This window comes from Stenella coeruleoalba (genome assembly GCF_951394435.1).
Source record: "Stenella coeruleoalba genome assembly, chromosome: 3".
Taxonomy (NCBI): Eukaryota; Metazoa; Chordata; class Mammalia; order Artiodactyla; family Delphinidae; genus Stenella; species Stenella coeruleoalba.
The window spans coordinates 131280427-131293748 of NC_137148.1; the positions used below are offsets into that span (position 1 = coordinate 131280427).

General features: G+C 39.3%; 1 protein-coding gene across 20 annotated transcripts in view; it reads left to right on the plus strand.

The window, feature by feature from the left end:
* SGCD (sarcoglycan delta) overlaps positions 1-13322 on the plus strand; it is a 1717585-nt gene that overhangs the window by 985346 nt on the left and 718917 nt on the right. For 17 of the 20 annotated variants that reach the window (XR_013827577.1, XM_079916704.1, XM_079916702.1 and 14 more), the window contains one exon: positions 12437-12501. The exons of the other annotated variants lie outside the window; for them this stretch is intronic. The gene's annotated coding sequence lies outside the window, so the exon portion shown is untranslated. The remainder of the gene's footprint in view (positions 1-12436; positions 12502-13322) is intronic. 20 annotated transcript variants of the gene reach the window in all.

The following is a 13322-nucleotide window of genomic DNA, read 5'->3' on the forward strand; positions in this document are numbered from 1 at the left end:
GATCTCTTTCAGGAAGACCTCCTGTTGATTCAGATGCTCAACCACAGTTTGAGAATGTCTGGACCTAAATAGTTTGGGCATACAGCAGGGTCTTCTTTCGTGGTTGTGAAGAAACAAATCAATGGATTCTTTTGGGATGAATTAGTTCCCTTAGTTCAAGAGAATAGCGTATACCCTGGGAAGTGTGCCTACGTTGTCTGAAGTGAACATCATACCACAGTGCCACGTGTATAGTAGGTTTCCATAAAAATTTGCTGAGTGACTATTTTAAGTATGAACAGAATCAGAAACACTTTGCAGTCATCTTTGACTCATCCTTTCCTGTTCTGAACCCAAAACAACTTCTAGATTTTATGACCAAAAATGATTATTAAATATCAAGTAACATATTATTGGGATAAAATGGAAGACGCATATTATCATGCATTTGTCATTACTTTCTGATGGGAGCTGCCTCACATGGTACAGATTTAGAAATTGCAGCTTGTCTCTTTGCTTTTTTAAAAATTTTTTTTTATACAGTAGGTTATTAGTTATCAATTTTATACATATTAGTGTATACATGTCAATCCCAATTTCCCAATTCATACCACCACCACCACCACCACCCCTGCTTTCCCTCCTTGGTGTCCATACATTTGTTCTCTACATCTGTGTCTGTATTTCTGCCCTGCAAACCGGTTCATCGGTACCATTTTTCTAGATTCCACATATATGCGTTAATGTATGATATTTCTTTTTCTGACTTACACCAATCTGCATGACAGTCCCTAGGTCCATCCACATCTCTATAAATAATGCAATTTTGTTCCTTTTTATGGCTGAGTAATATTCCGTTGTATATATATACCATATCTTTTTTATCCATTCATCTGTTGACGGGCATTTAGGTTGCTTCCATGACCTGGCTATTGTAAATAGTGCTGCAGTGAACATTGGGGTGCATGAGTCCTTTTGAATTATGGTTTTCTCTGTGTATATGCCCATTAGTGGGATTCCTGGGTCATATGGTAATTCTATTTTTAGTTCTTTAAGGAACTTCCATATTGTTCTCCATAGTCACTGTACCAATTTACATTCCCACCAACAATGCAAGAGGGTTCCCTTTTCTCCACACCCTCTTCAGTATTTGTTGTTTGTAGATTTTCTGATGATGCCCATTCTAACTGGTGTGAGGTGGTACCTCACTGTAGTTGTGATTTGCATTTCTTTAATAATTAGTGATGTTGAGCAGCTTTTCATGTGCGTCTGTATGTCTTCTTTGGAGAAATGTCTAATTAGGTCTTCTGCCCGTTTATTGATTGGTTTGTTTGTTTTTTTAATATTGAGCTGCATGAGCTGTTTATATGTTTTGGAGATTAATCCTTTGTCTGTTGAATTGTTTGCAAATATTTTCTCCCATTCTGAGTGTTGTCTTTTTGTTTTGTTTATAGTTTCCTTTGCTGTGCAAAAGCTTTTAAGTTTCATTAGGTCATATTTGCTTATTTTTGTTTTTATTTCCATTACTCTAGGAGGTGGGTCAAAAAAAAATCTTGCTGTGATTTATGTCAAAGATGTGTTCTTCCTGTGTTTTCCTCTAAGAGTTTCATAGTGTCCGGTCTTACATTTAGGTCTTTAATCCATTTTGAGTTTATTTTTGTGTATGGTGTTAGAGAGTGTTCTAATTTCATTCTTTTACATGCAGCTGTCCAGTTTTCCCAGCACCGCTTACTGAAGAGACTCTCTTTTCTCCATTGTATAACCTTGCCTCCTTTGTCTTGGATTAGTTGACCATAGTTGTGTGGGTTTTCTCTGGGTATTCTATCCTGTTCGATTGATCTATACTTCTGTTTTGGTGCCAGTACCATATTGTCTGGCTTACTGTAGCTTTGTAGTACGGTCTGAAGTCAGGGAGTCTGATTCCTCCAGCTCCATTTTTTCACTCAAGATTCCTTTAGCTATTCGAGGTCTTTTGTGTTTCCATACAAAGTTTTAGATTTTTTGTTCTAGTTCTGTAAAAAATGCCACTGGTAATGTGATAGGGACTGCATTGAATCTGTAGATTGCTTTGGGTAGTATAGTCATTTTCACTATATTGATTCTTCCAATCCAAAAACATGGTATATCTCTCCATCTGTTTGTGTCATCTTTGATTTCTTTCATCAGTCTCTTATAGTTTTCTGACTAAAGGTCTTTTACCTCCTTAGGTAGGTTTATACCTAGGTATTTTTTTCTTTTTTTTGAAGTGGTCAATGTGACTGTTTCCTTAATTTCTATTTCTGATCTTTCATTGTTAGTGAACAGGAATGCAAGAGATTTCTGTGCATTAATTTTGTATTCTGCAACTTTACCAAATTCATTGATTAGCTGTACAAGTTTTCTGGTGGCATCTTTAGGATTCTCTATGTATAGTGTCATGTCATCTGCAAACAGTGACAGTTTTACTTCTTCTTTTCAAATTTGGATTCCTTTCATTTCTTTTTCTTCTCGGATTGCCATGGCTAGGACTTCCAAAACTATGTTGAATAATAGTGGCAAGAGTGGACATCCTTGTCTTGTTCCTGATTTTAGAGGAAATGCTTTCAGTTTTTCACCATTGAGAATGATGTTTGCTGTGGGTTTGTCGTATATGGCCTTTATTATGTTGAGGTAGGTTCCCTCCTACCTCAACATAATGTCCACTTGCTGGAGATTTTTTATCATAAATGGGTGTTGAATTTTGTCAAAAGCTTTTTCTGCATCTATTGAGATGATCATATGGTTTTTCTTCTTTAATTTGTTAATATGGTGTATCACACTGATTGATTAGCATATATTGAAGAATCCTTGCATCCCTGGGATAAATCCCACTTGATCATGGTGTATGATCCTTTTAATGTGTTGTTGCATTCTGTTTGTTCGTATTTTGTTGAAGATTTTTGCATCAATATTTATCAGTGATATTGGTCTGCAATTTTCTTTTTTTGTAGTATCTTTGTCTGGTTTTGGTATCAGGTTGATGGTGGCCTTATAGAATGAGTTTGGGAGTGTGCCTTCCTCTGCCATTTTTTGGAGGAATTTGAGAAGGATGGGTGTTAGCTATTCTCTAAATGTTTGATAGATTTCACCTGTGAAGCCATCTGGTCCTGGACTTTTGTTTGTTGGAAGACTTTGACACAGTTTCAATTTCATTACTTGTGATGGTCTGTTCATATTTTCTAGTTCTTCCTCATTCAGTCTTGGAAAGTAATAGCTTTCTAAGAATTTGTCCATTTCTTCCAGGTTGTCTAGCTTATTGGCATAGAGTTGCTTGTAGTAGTCTCTTATGATGCTTTGTACTTCTGCAGTGTCCTTTGTAACTTCTTCTTTTTCATTTCTAATTTTATTGATTTGAGTCCTCTCCCTCTTTTTCTTGATGAGGCTGGCTAAAGCTTTATCAATTTTGTCTATCTTCTCAAAGGACCAGCTTTTAGTTTTATTGATCTTTGCTATTGTTTTCTCTCTTTCTATTTCATTTATTTCTGCTCTGATATTTATGATTTTTTTCCTTCTACTGACTTTGGGGTTTTTTGTTCTTCTTTCTCTAGTTCCTTTAGGTGTAAAGTTGGATTGTTTATTTGAGATTTTTCTTGTGTCTTGAGGTAGGATTGTATAGCTATAAAGTTCCCTCTTAGAACTGTTTTTCTGCATCCCATAGGTTTTGGATCGTCATGTTTTCATTGTCATTTGTCTCAAGGTATTTTCTGATTTCCTCTTTGCTTTCTTCAGTGATCTCTTGCTTATTTAGTAATGTATTGTTTAGCCTCCACGTGTTTATGTTTTATACATATTTTCCCCTGTGATTTCTTTCTAATCTGATAGCATTGTGGTCAGAAAAGATGCTTGATATGATTTCAGTTTTCTTAAATTTACCAAGGCTTGATTTGTGACCCAAGATGTGATCTATCGTGGAGAACGTTCTTGTGCAGTTGAAAAGACAGCGTAATCTGCTGTAAATATCAATTAAATCTATCTGGTCTGTTGTGTCATTTAAAGCTTGTGTTTCCTTATTCATTTTCTGTCTGGATAATCTGTCCATTTGTGTAACTGAGGTGTTAAAGTCCCCCATTATTATTGTATTACTGTCAATTTCTCTTTTACAGCTGTTAGGATTTGCCTTATGAATTGAGGTGCTTCTATGTTGGGTGCATAAATATTTACAATTGTTCTATCTTCTTCTTGGATTGATCCCTTGATCATTATGTAGTGTCCTTCTTTGTCTCTTGTAATAGTCGTTATTTTAAAGTCTATTTTGTCTGATATGAGAATTGCTACTCCAGCTTTCCTTTGATTTCCATGTGCATGGAATATCTTTTTCCATGCCCTCACTTTCAGTCTGTATGTATCCCTAGCTCTGAAGTGAGTCTCTTGGAGACAGCATATAAACGGTTCTTGTTTATGTATCCATTCAGCCAGTCTATGTCTTTTGGTTGGAGCATTTAATCCATTTACATTTAAGGTAATTATTGATATGTATGGTCCTATTACCATTTTCTTAATTGTTTGGGGTTTGTTTTTGTAGGTCCTTTTCTTCTCTTGTGTTTCCCACTTTGAGAAATTCTTTTAGCATTTGTTGTAGAGGTGGTTTGGTGCTGCTGAATTCTCTTAGCTTTTGCTTGTCTGTATAGCTTTTGATTTCTCCATCGAATCTGAATGCAGTCCTTGCCGGGTACAGTAATCTTGGTTGTAGGTTCTTCTCTTTCATCGCTTTAAATATATCATGCCACTCCCTTCTGGCTTGTAAAGTTTCTGCTGAGAAATGAGCTGTTATACTTAAAGGAGTTCCCTTGTATATTATTTGTTGTTTTTCCCTTGCTGCTTTCAATACTTTTTCTTTGTCTTTAATTCTTGTCCGTTTGATTACTATGTGTCTCAGCGTGTTTCTCCTTGGGTTTATCCTGCCTGGGACTCTCTACGCTTCCTGGACTTGGGTGGCTCTTTCCTTTCCCATGTTAGGGAAGCTTTTGACTATAATCTCTTCAGTTATTTTCTAACGTTCTTTCTCTCTCTCTTCTCCTTCCAAGACGCCTATAACGTGAATGTTGGTGCATCTAATGTTGTCCCAGAAATCTTTTATGCTGTCTTCATTTCTTTTCATTCTTTTTTCTTTATTCTGTTCCTTGGCAGTAAATTCCACCATTCTGTCTTCCAGGTCACTTATCTGTTCTTCTGCCTCAGTTATTCTTCTCTTGATTCCTTCTAGTGTATTTTTCATTTCAGTTATTGTATTGTTCATCTCTGTTTGTTTGTTCTTTAGTTCTTCTAGGTGTTTGTTCTTTAATTCATCTAGGTCTTTTTAAACATTTCTTGTATCCTCTCGATCTTTGCCTCCATTATTTTTCCAAGGTCCTGGATCACCTTCACTATCATTATTCTGAATTATTTTTCTGGAAGGTATCTCCACTTCATTTAGTTGTTTTTCTAGGGTTTTATTTTGTTCCTTCATCTGGTACATAGTCCTCTGCCTTTTCATTTTGTCTGTCTTTCTGTGAATGTGGTTTTTGTTCCACTGGCTGCAGGATTGTAGTTCTTCTTGCTTCTACTGTCTGCCCTCTGGTGGATGAGGCTATCTAAGAGGCTTGCACAAGCTTCCTCATGGGAGGGGAGTCGTGGTGGGTAGAGCTGGGTGTTGCTCTGGTGGGCAGAGCTCAGTAAAACTTTAATCTGCTTGTCTGCTGATGGGTGGGGCTGAGTTCCCTCCCTGTTGGTTGTTTGGCCTGATGTGACCCAGCACTGGAGCCTACAGGCTCTTTGGTGGGGCTAATGTCAGACTCCAGGAGGGCTTACGCCAAGGAGTACTTCCCAGAAATTCTCCTGCCAGTGTCCTTGTCTCTTCCGTGAGCCACAGCCACCCCCCGCCTCTGCAGGAGACCCTCCAACACTAGCAGGTAGGTCTGGTTCCGTCTCCTGTGGGGTCAGTGCTCCTTCCTCCTGGGTCCTGATGCACAACTACTTTGTGTGCGCCCTGCAAGAGTGGAGTTTCTGTTTCCCCCAGTCCTGTCGAAGTCCTGCGATCAAATCCCAATAGCCTTCAAAGTCTGATTCTCTAGGAATTCCTCCTCCTGTTGCTGGACCCCCAGGTTGGGAAGCCTGATGTGGGGCTCAGAACCTTCACTCCAGTGGGTAGACTTCTGTGAATCACCCAATGCAGCAGTTATGGGATTTGATTTTATTGTGATTTCGCCCCTCCTACCGTGCAGCTTCTCCTTTGTCTTTGGATGTGGGTTATCTTTTTTGGTGAGTTCCAGTGTCTTTCTTTTGATAATAGTTCAACAGTTAGTTGTGATTCTGGTGCTCTCACAAGAGGGAGTGAGCACATGTCCTTCTACTCCGCCATTGTCTCTCCTCTTTTTAATAAGGGAAAATTTCATGAGAACACTGAAAAATTAGCATCACTGATCTGTGAGAACTCTTCCTGCAGGCAGAGGTAAAAATAACTTAAACACATTTTCATATCATTCATGAGCACTAATGGGTGAAAATGTAATGCCAAGAGAAACGGCGTACTGAGGAATTCCCCCTTCCACAAGGCAAAATGAATGAGAGTTGACTGAAATTATCATCACTCAAGCCAAAACTTTGTATTGGTTATCTACCACTGCATAACATACTATTCTAAAACGTAGTGGTGTAAAACAGCCAACTCACTATGTTCATGGTTCTTTTGGTCAGAGATTCAGACAGGGCACAGCAAGAATAGATTTTCTCTGCCATGAGATGTCTGGAGCCTCAGCTGGGAAGATCTTAAGTCTGGAATTAAGTTGGTGGCTGGGGCTGGAATCATCTGTGGAATCTGCCCTTTTATTTTCTGTATTTCTGATGATTTGACGTCTGGACCCTTTCTGATGCTGGAGAGACTGTGCTCTAAGGGTTAGCTAATTTTTAGAGATAGCAGACACATGCCCTTTCCTATGCAAAGCAACCAATCTACAGCCCATACCCCAACCGCCTCCTTTATCAAGTTCACATTGAAAAAAGGAGCATGTGGAATGAGAGATATTATAGTGATCCTCCTTGGAAAATACAGTCTGCCCTAAGGTTTTCACTCTGTGCATCTCTCCTGAGAGGTAAAGGAGACCATTCCAGAGGGAAAAAAACCAGAAAACACCACCACCACACACTAGAGTCATGCTAGACCCAGTTCGTTTTGGTTAAGAACTCTGGAGTCCAGAAAGACTTGGATTTAAATTTTGGCTCTCTGGCTGTGTGACATTGGGGAACTCATTAACCTCCGCAGTCCTCAGTGTTCTCATCTAGAAAATGGGCCTATTAGCAGTATCCATGTCATTGAGGTGTTGTGAAAATTAAATGAGGTCTCACAAAAAAGCATTTAATGTAACAACATATGTAAGTGCATGCTGTTCTTATGGTGCTTGTTGGTGCTGCATTCAAGTCCTCTTCTAGGACTTGACTTTGAAGAACAGTGAGACATCACTCTCTCCACTAATGGCAGGAAGCAAGGTCATATTTGGTGTAGACACAGTGTTATAGGTTTTATTAAGTAAAAGTTACTCTGAGTGAAAAGTTCTGGTTACATTCCTTGGAATTATGTTCTAGCCTTCCTTCTTTCTAGCTTTGGGGTTTCAGAAAACCAAACACCTGGCTTTTCTTATTTGGAAGACATAATCAATAATTGCTTTCCTGTCTTCTTATCTTCAGATGAACTGTGAATTTAGAAACATTTTGTGACTGGTTCCACAGTTGTTTTATAATTATGCTGATACAGATTGTCATGGGAATCTTGGTACAATAAGGACAACAAGCCTGCAGCAGTGTAGGTGAAACACAGGAATTCATATGGACACTGACTTAGTGCCAGGAGTTGTGCTGAGCACTTGACTTGATTCAGATTGAACCCTTGTGATATACCTATGGGTACCATTTTCATTCACAGCCATGTGGGAGATCCTTGGGCATAGAGAATAACTTATCAAAGGCTGAACATCCCTTGGGAGATAGAGCCTGGATTTGAACCCAAGCCATTTGACCCTACAGCCCAACCTTCATCCTCCTCCCTGAAGCCTCTGATCCTGAAAATCCACACTGACGCTGGTCCTCGGCCAGACTTCTTAATGATAAATGCACTGGTAAGAGTTGGGCTCTGTAGCTGTAGTCCATCCCTGTTACTTAAAAGCCATCTGTCAGCACTCAGAAGAATGAGAATTCCCTCTGTTCCACAAGGCAGGTCAGGAGCACATTTCCGCAGCCTGATAAGGGTGTGGGATCTGCTGATTTCTTAACTGGCTTTATTTGTGTGGCAGCAAGCCATGCTCTGTCCCTCTATATCAGCGTTCAGTGATGAAATGGGTTCAAAACCAGCAGTGTCCTGTCTTCTGTCTGTATGTTTGTTTAATGTGTAAGTGGGGTTTGTTTTAATTTTATTTATTAGGCATTTGAAAATCAAAAGCTGACAAAAGATAAATTTTATATAGATATATAAAATTTATATATACTATATAATATATATAATAATATGGTATATATATAAATTTTGTATATATAAAATTTATCTTTTGGTAGCCTTTGAATATATACATATATATTTTTACATATATGCCTTTGTGTTATATTTCTGTATTTTTATTACTGTATTTTTTTTTGGCGGTACGCAGACCTTTCACTGTCGTGGCCTCTCCCATTGCGGGGCACAGGCTCTGGACGTGCAGGCTCAGCGGCCATGGCTCATGGGCCCAGCCGCTCCATGGCATGTGGGATCTTCCCGGACCGGGCACAAACCCGCGTCCCCTGCATTGGCAGGCGGACTCTCAACCACTGCGCCACCAGGGAAGCCCTCTGTATTTTTAATAGCAAGTTATTATATCCATGTTTTTGGAAGAAGTTAAAATTTGTCACTTCTCAAGTCTATTTTTCTTATTGAGAGGTTGTGTGAGGAGATTGATTATGTGGGAAAGTGGTCCTACTGAATGTAGTAATCATTGTTGAGCTATTATTGAGCGTTGGCTATGTGATACTCTAAGAATACTGCAGGTAATAACTAATTTAATTTTTGCAACAACCTAAGGGAGTGAACACTACTATTAATCCCATTTCACAGAAAGAAAGCTCAAGGTCACCCAGCTAATAAGGGGTGGAATTGGAGTCCCTGTTCTCTGTCACTATGTTATACTGACTCCCAGTACAGTGAGAAAGCCAGGCTACTGATCTATCAAACCCTGAGAGTTAGGAATATTCTACATTTCATTGTTAAGCTTGGAAGACCTACATAAGTACTTCAGTGTTCCTCAATTTTTTATCCTAAGCCTGTTACGGAATACAGGAGTTAGAATAATGATCTTGGAAGTGAATATTTCATTGTGGATAACACTGTTCAACATGGAGCCCACTTCAACAACAAAGACAAAAAGTAGAACATAAGGGAATGTATTCCTCTCTCCATTTGAAGTGAACCCTTCAATCTTACCAGAGATTTTGCTTCCTGCCTGAAAAGCAGTTGTCTGTACTTCATGAGGAAGTCTTAACACTACCAGAGCTTGTCTTCAACCTCCAAATGCATTGTGTTCCAAAAGATATGTCATTTGTTTGAATCTCAGAAAGCATTTCCCCATAGGGAGAATGCTATAATTTAAAATTAGAATATCAAGGATGCATACCTCCCCTAGGGCCCTCCAAAGACACTGTGGAGGGGTGCTCTTCGAAACTACCAACTTGTTATTGACTTTTAAGTTTGTGTTACAGGGAGTCCCTTTTTAGGTTAATAGTTGCACAAGTCTTACATTGAATTTGAACTTCCCCATCGTCTATGCACAACATTTTAAAATGCACAACCTTGGGATATGAGGTTTGGAAGGAAACTTGTATGCACTGAGTGTTCATGTATCAGGGGCTGCCTGTATCTAGGTAAGACTGGGTTATCTTGTGTGTTAAGAAGACAGCCTTGCCTCGGGCATGGGAGATGCCGATGCTTCTCATAAGTATGAAGATCTGTGTAGCATAATAATTTTACAGGGATGAAGTTATTGCAGTTTAACATAATCATCAAACTTCATAAAAATAATTTCCTCTATCTTAAAAAAAATAACAGGGGTTGGCCAAATGTAGAATTTTAAAGTCAGCGAATCAGCTCTGTGATCTGCAGTGACAGATCTGGTCATGTTACCTACACATGAGTTAAAACTAATTTCTAAAATATCTTTTATGATCAGGCAAGAAAATAACTTAGGAAAAGGCAATTTTTAGTTCAATTCAAAGCTTATTTAAAATTCCATGGAGGTGTTTCCTGAGAAAATTGCTGACTAGCAATTACCTCTGCTCTCTGGCTTCTCGTATTGGCTTACATTGTAATTAGAAAAATGTGAAGGATTTTCACTGATGGCATCACCGTAAAAGATAATCCACTCATTTCATCGTCTGTTGGTGGCACATTTTCCTCTGTGGTGTAGATCTTTCTTGTCAGCCTTGAATTGTAGGTCTGGCCATTTGGATAACTGCACCTTGCAGGGCTTCATGTGGAAAAATACCTGTAATGTACAAATCAATGTATGTCAAATGTCTTTCTACCCTATAAAGCTTGCTAAGTCCTGGAATTTTGCAGGAAGCTTAGTAAAAACACTGGCCTATACTGTTTATGACTTATCTGCTGGGCTCCCCTGATGACAGGTCGTACAGTGGAGGGTGGCTGCAAAGTGGACAAAATGCAGACTTTGTTAGTTTTTCTTTGATGGTCTCATTGGAAGTGAATGTTCAAGCAGTGACCCTGTCTTATTTGCAGCTGTGGGATCACACACTTCTGAAAATACTAAGAGAACCAAATAAATCTAGTATGTAGAATTGGTGTATCTGAATTTCTGATACCTTCACCTGCAACTAATACCCCCCTCCTACTGCCATCCCACACTCAGAATGATGATTGATCCCAGACTTGTGCTGGATAAAGAAACCTTAGTGTCTATGATGAGTTTGCCAACATTTAGGACCCTGCCCTTTTAATCCCTTTGGGAATGTTACCCCAGGGTTTTCAGTAAATTTTAGAGACAAAGACTGATAAACAATTGCCTTGGACAAACAGGATAAACAGCTGTGCCTTCACCAGCTCCCGAAGAAATCACTGGTTCATGTTTTTGTCTCTTCTGCTAAATAGTAAATGCTTCAAGGATGGTTTTGGTGTCCTCTCCATCTTGGGGTGCCCTGCCCAGCAGAGAGGCAATATGTGATTGTTCAGGTGGACGTAATGTAATTTGATCCTTTTGAACTGGTTCTTCTGCGCTTTGTTTTTCTTTCATTTATTTAAGAAACATTTATCAAGAACATCGCTAATCATCAGGAAAATGCAAATCAAAACCACAATAAGCTATCACCTCACATCTGTTAGGATGACTTAACTAGTCATCCTAACATCCTAGAGTTAAGAAGTGTTGGCAAGGGTGTAGAGAAAAGGGAACCCTGTGCACTGTCGGTAGGAATGTAAATTGGTGCAACTGCTATGGGAAACAGTATGAAAGGTCCTCAGAAAATTAAAAATAGAACTAACATATGACCCAGAAATTCCACTTCTGAATATTTATCCAAAGGAATTGAAATCAGGATCTTGAAGAGATCGCTGCAGTCCCACGTTCGTTGCAGGATTATTCATAATAGCCAAGATATAGAAACAACTTAAGTGCCCATCACTGGATGAATGGATAAAGAAAATGTGGTATATACATAGCATGAGATATTATTCAACCTTAAAAAAGGAGGAAATTTTGCCATTTGTAACAACATGAGTTACCGGGAGAGCGTTATGCAAAGACACATGAAGCCAGACACAGTAAGACAAATACTTTATGATCTCACTTACATGGAGAATCTAAAATAGTCACATCATAGAAACAAAGAGTACAATAGTAGTTGCCAGGGCCTGGAAGAAGGGGCAAAATGGGTAGAAGTGACTGTCAAAAGATACAAAGTTTTAGTTATATAAAATAAATAAGAGATCCACTCTACCACATAGCATAGAGATGTACTATACAGCATATAGCTAACAGTACTGTACTGTATACTTAAATTTTACTAAAACAGTAGCTCTTACGTTAGGTGTTCTTACCACACACACAAACAGTATAATAATATGAGGGGGTGACAGACAATGCTGGGAAATGATGGATATGTTTATGGCCTTGATAGTGGTGATGGTCTCATGGGTATGGGGGTATACTTATCCTCAACCTCAGTGAGTTGTATATGTACAGCTTTTTACATGCCGATCACATCTCAATAATGGTTTAAAAATGATGCTGAGAATGATTCAGGAGCAAGAACAACAGAAAAGATCTTATTCTGTGCCAGGCTCCTGGCTGGGCCCTTAGGATCTAGTGATAAATAAGACAAAATCCCTACCCCAGTGACAGACTTTCATAGGTCCTCTGAAAAGCAGAATGCTTTATTGGAGCTTGACTTCAAATCCTTGGCAACAGAAAAGTGTTTTTCTTCTTCCTTAAAGGTACCTTGGTACAGACTGAATGCAGAAGTGTTCCCATTTCTTCTAGATACTCACCCTTCCTGAAGGTAGGTGGGAGAACTTTCCACTACTTCATAAAAAAATGCAATACAATACAATTCAATACAGTACAATACTACTACAAGCAACCCACCTAAACACAATGACTTTTCCTACCCTCTAACCGGGCTCTCTCCTAAACTTTGTGGTAGCTGAGGCAGGAGTACAAATGGACGCCCACCTACTAGGGGTATAAGTTATAAATCAAGTGAACAAACTGTTAATTAGAGTAGGTTTTATCTCCCTACCTTGACAAATACACCTTCACAGTGACTTGAATTTAGGTCTGAATTTAGGATTCTTGGAGCCCGAACATGGAGGTACTTGTTGCTTCAGCCCTGGGCTTCAGGCTGCTCTTTCCAACTTGGGTGCGTATCATACTGTGAGGGGCCTTGTGTGCTATGGAAGGAAGAAGTTAATTATACTTTCATGTGCCAGAGAGGGAGTCACCACATGCCCCTTAGGGTCACAGGGGAAAACACTATGGTGGTCAAGAGGCAGAAGGAAGGAGTGATAAATAGAGGCCATGGTCTTTATTGAGGTTTCCACTGGAAAGGCAAAGCAGGACAAGGTAAATGTTTAGAATTCACTGGCTTGAAAATTTCCGAGGTGTCTAAGCTATAGAAGTTGTCTCTGATCACCCAGTACCTGACCCTGGGATGATTTAGGGCATCGTGTACAAGAGTTAGATAAGGCAGTGGTTGGGGTATAATCTCAGGATCGGGTGGCTTGCATGTCAAAGGCATACACCTGGCTGGGTCCTTTGCTGTTGAAGAAGCAGCTAGCCCCAGGAGGCACAGGCCGGCTCCAGCCAGAAAGTTGTGTGTTT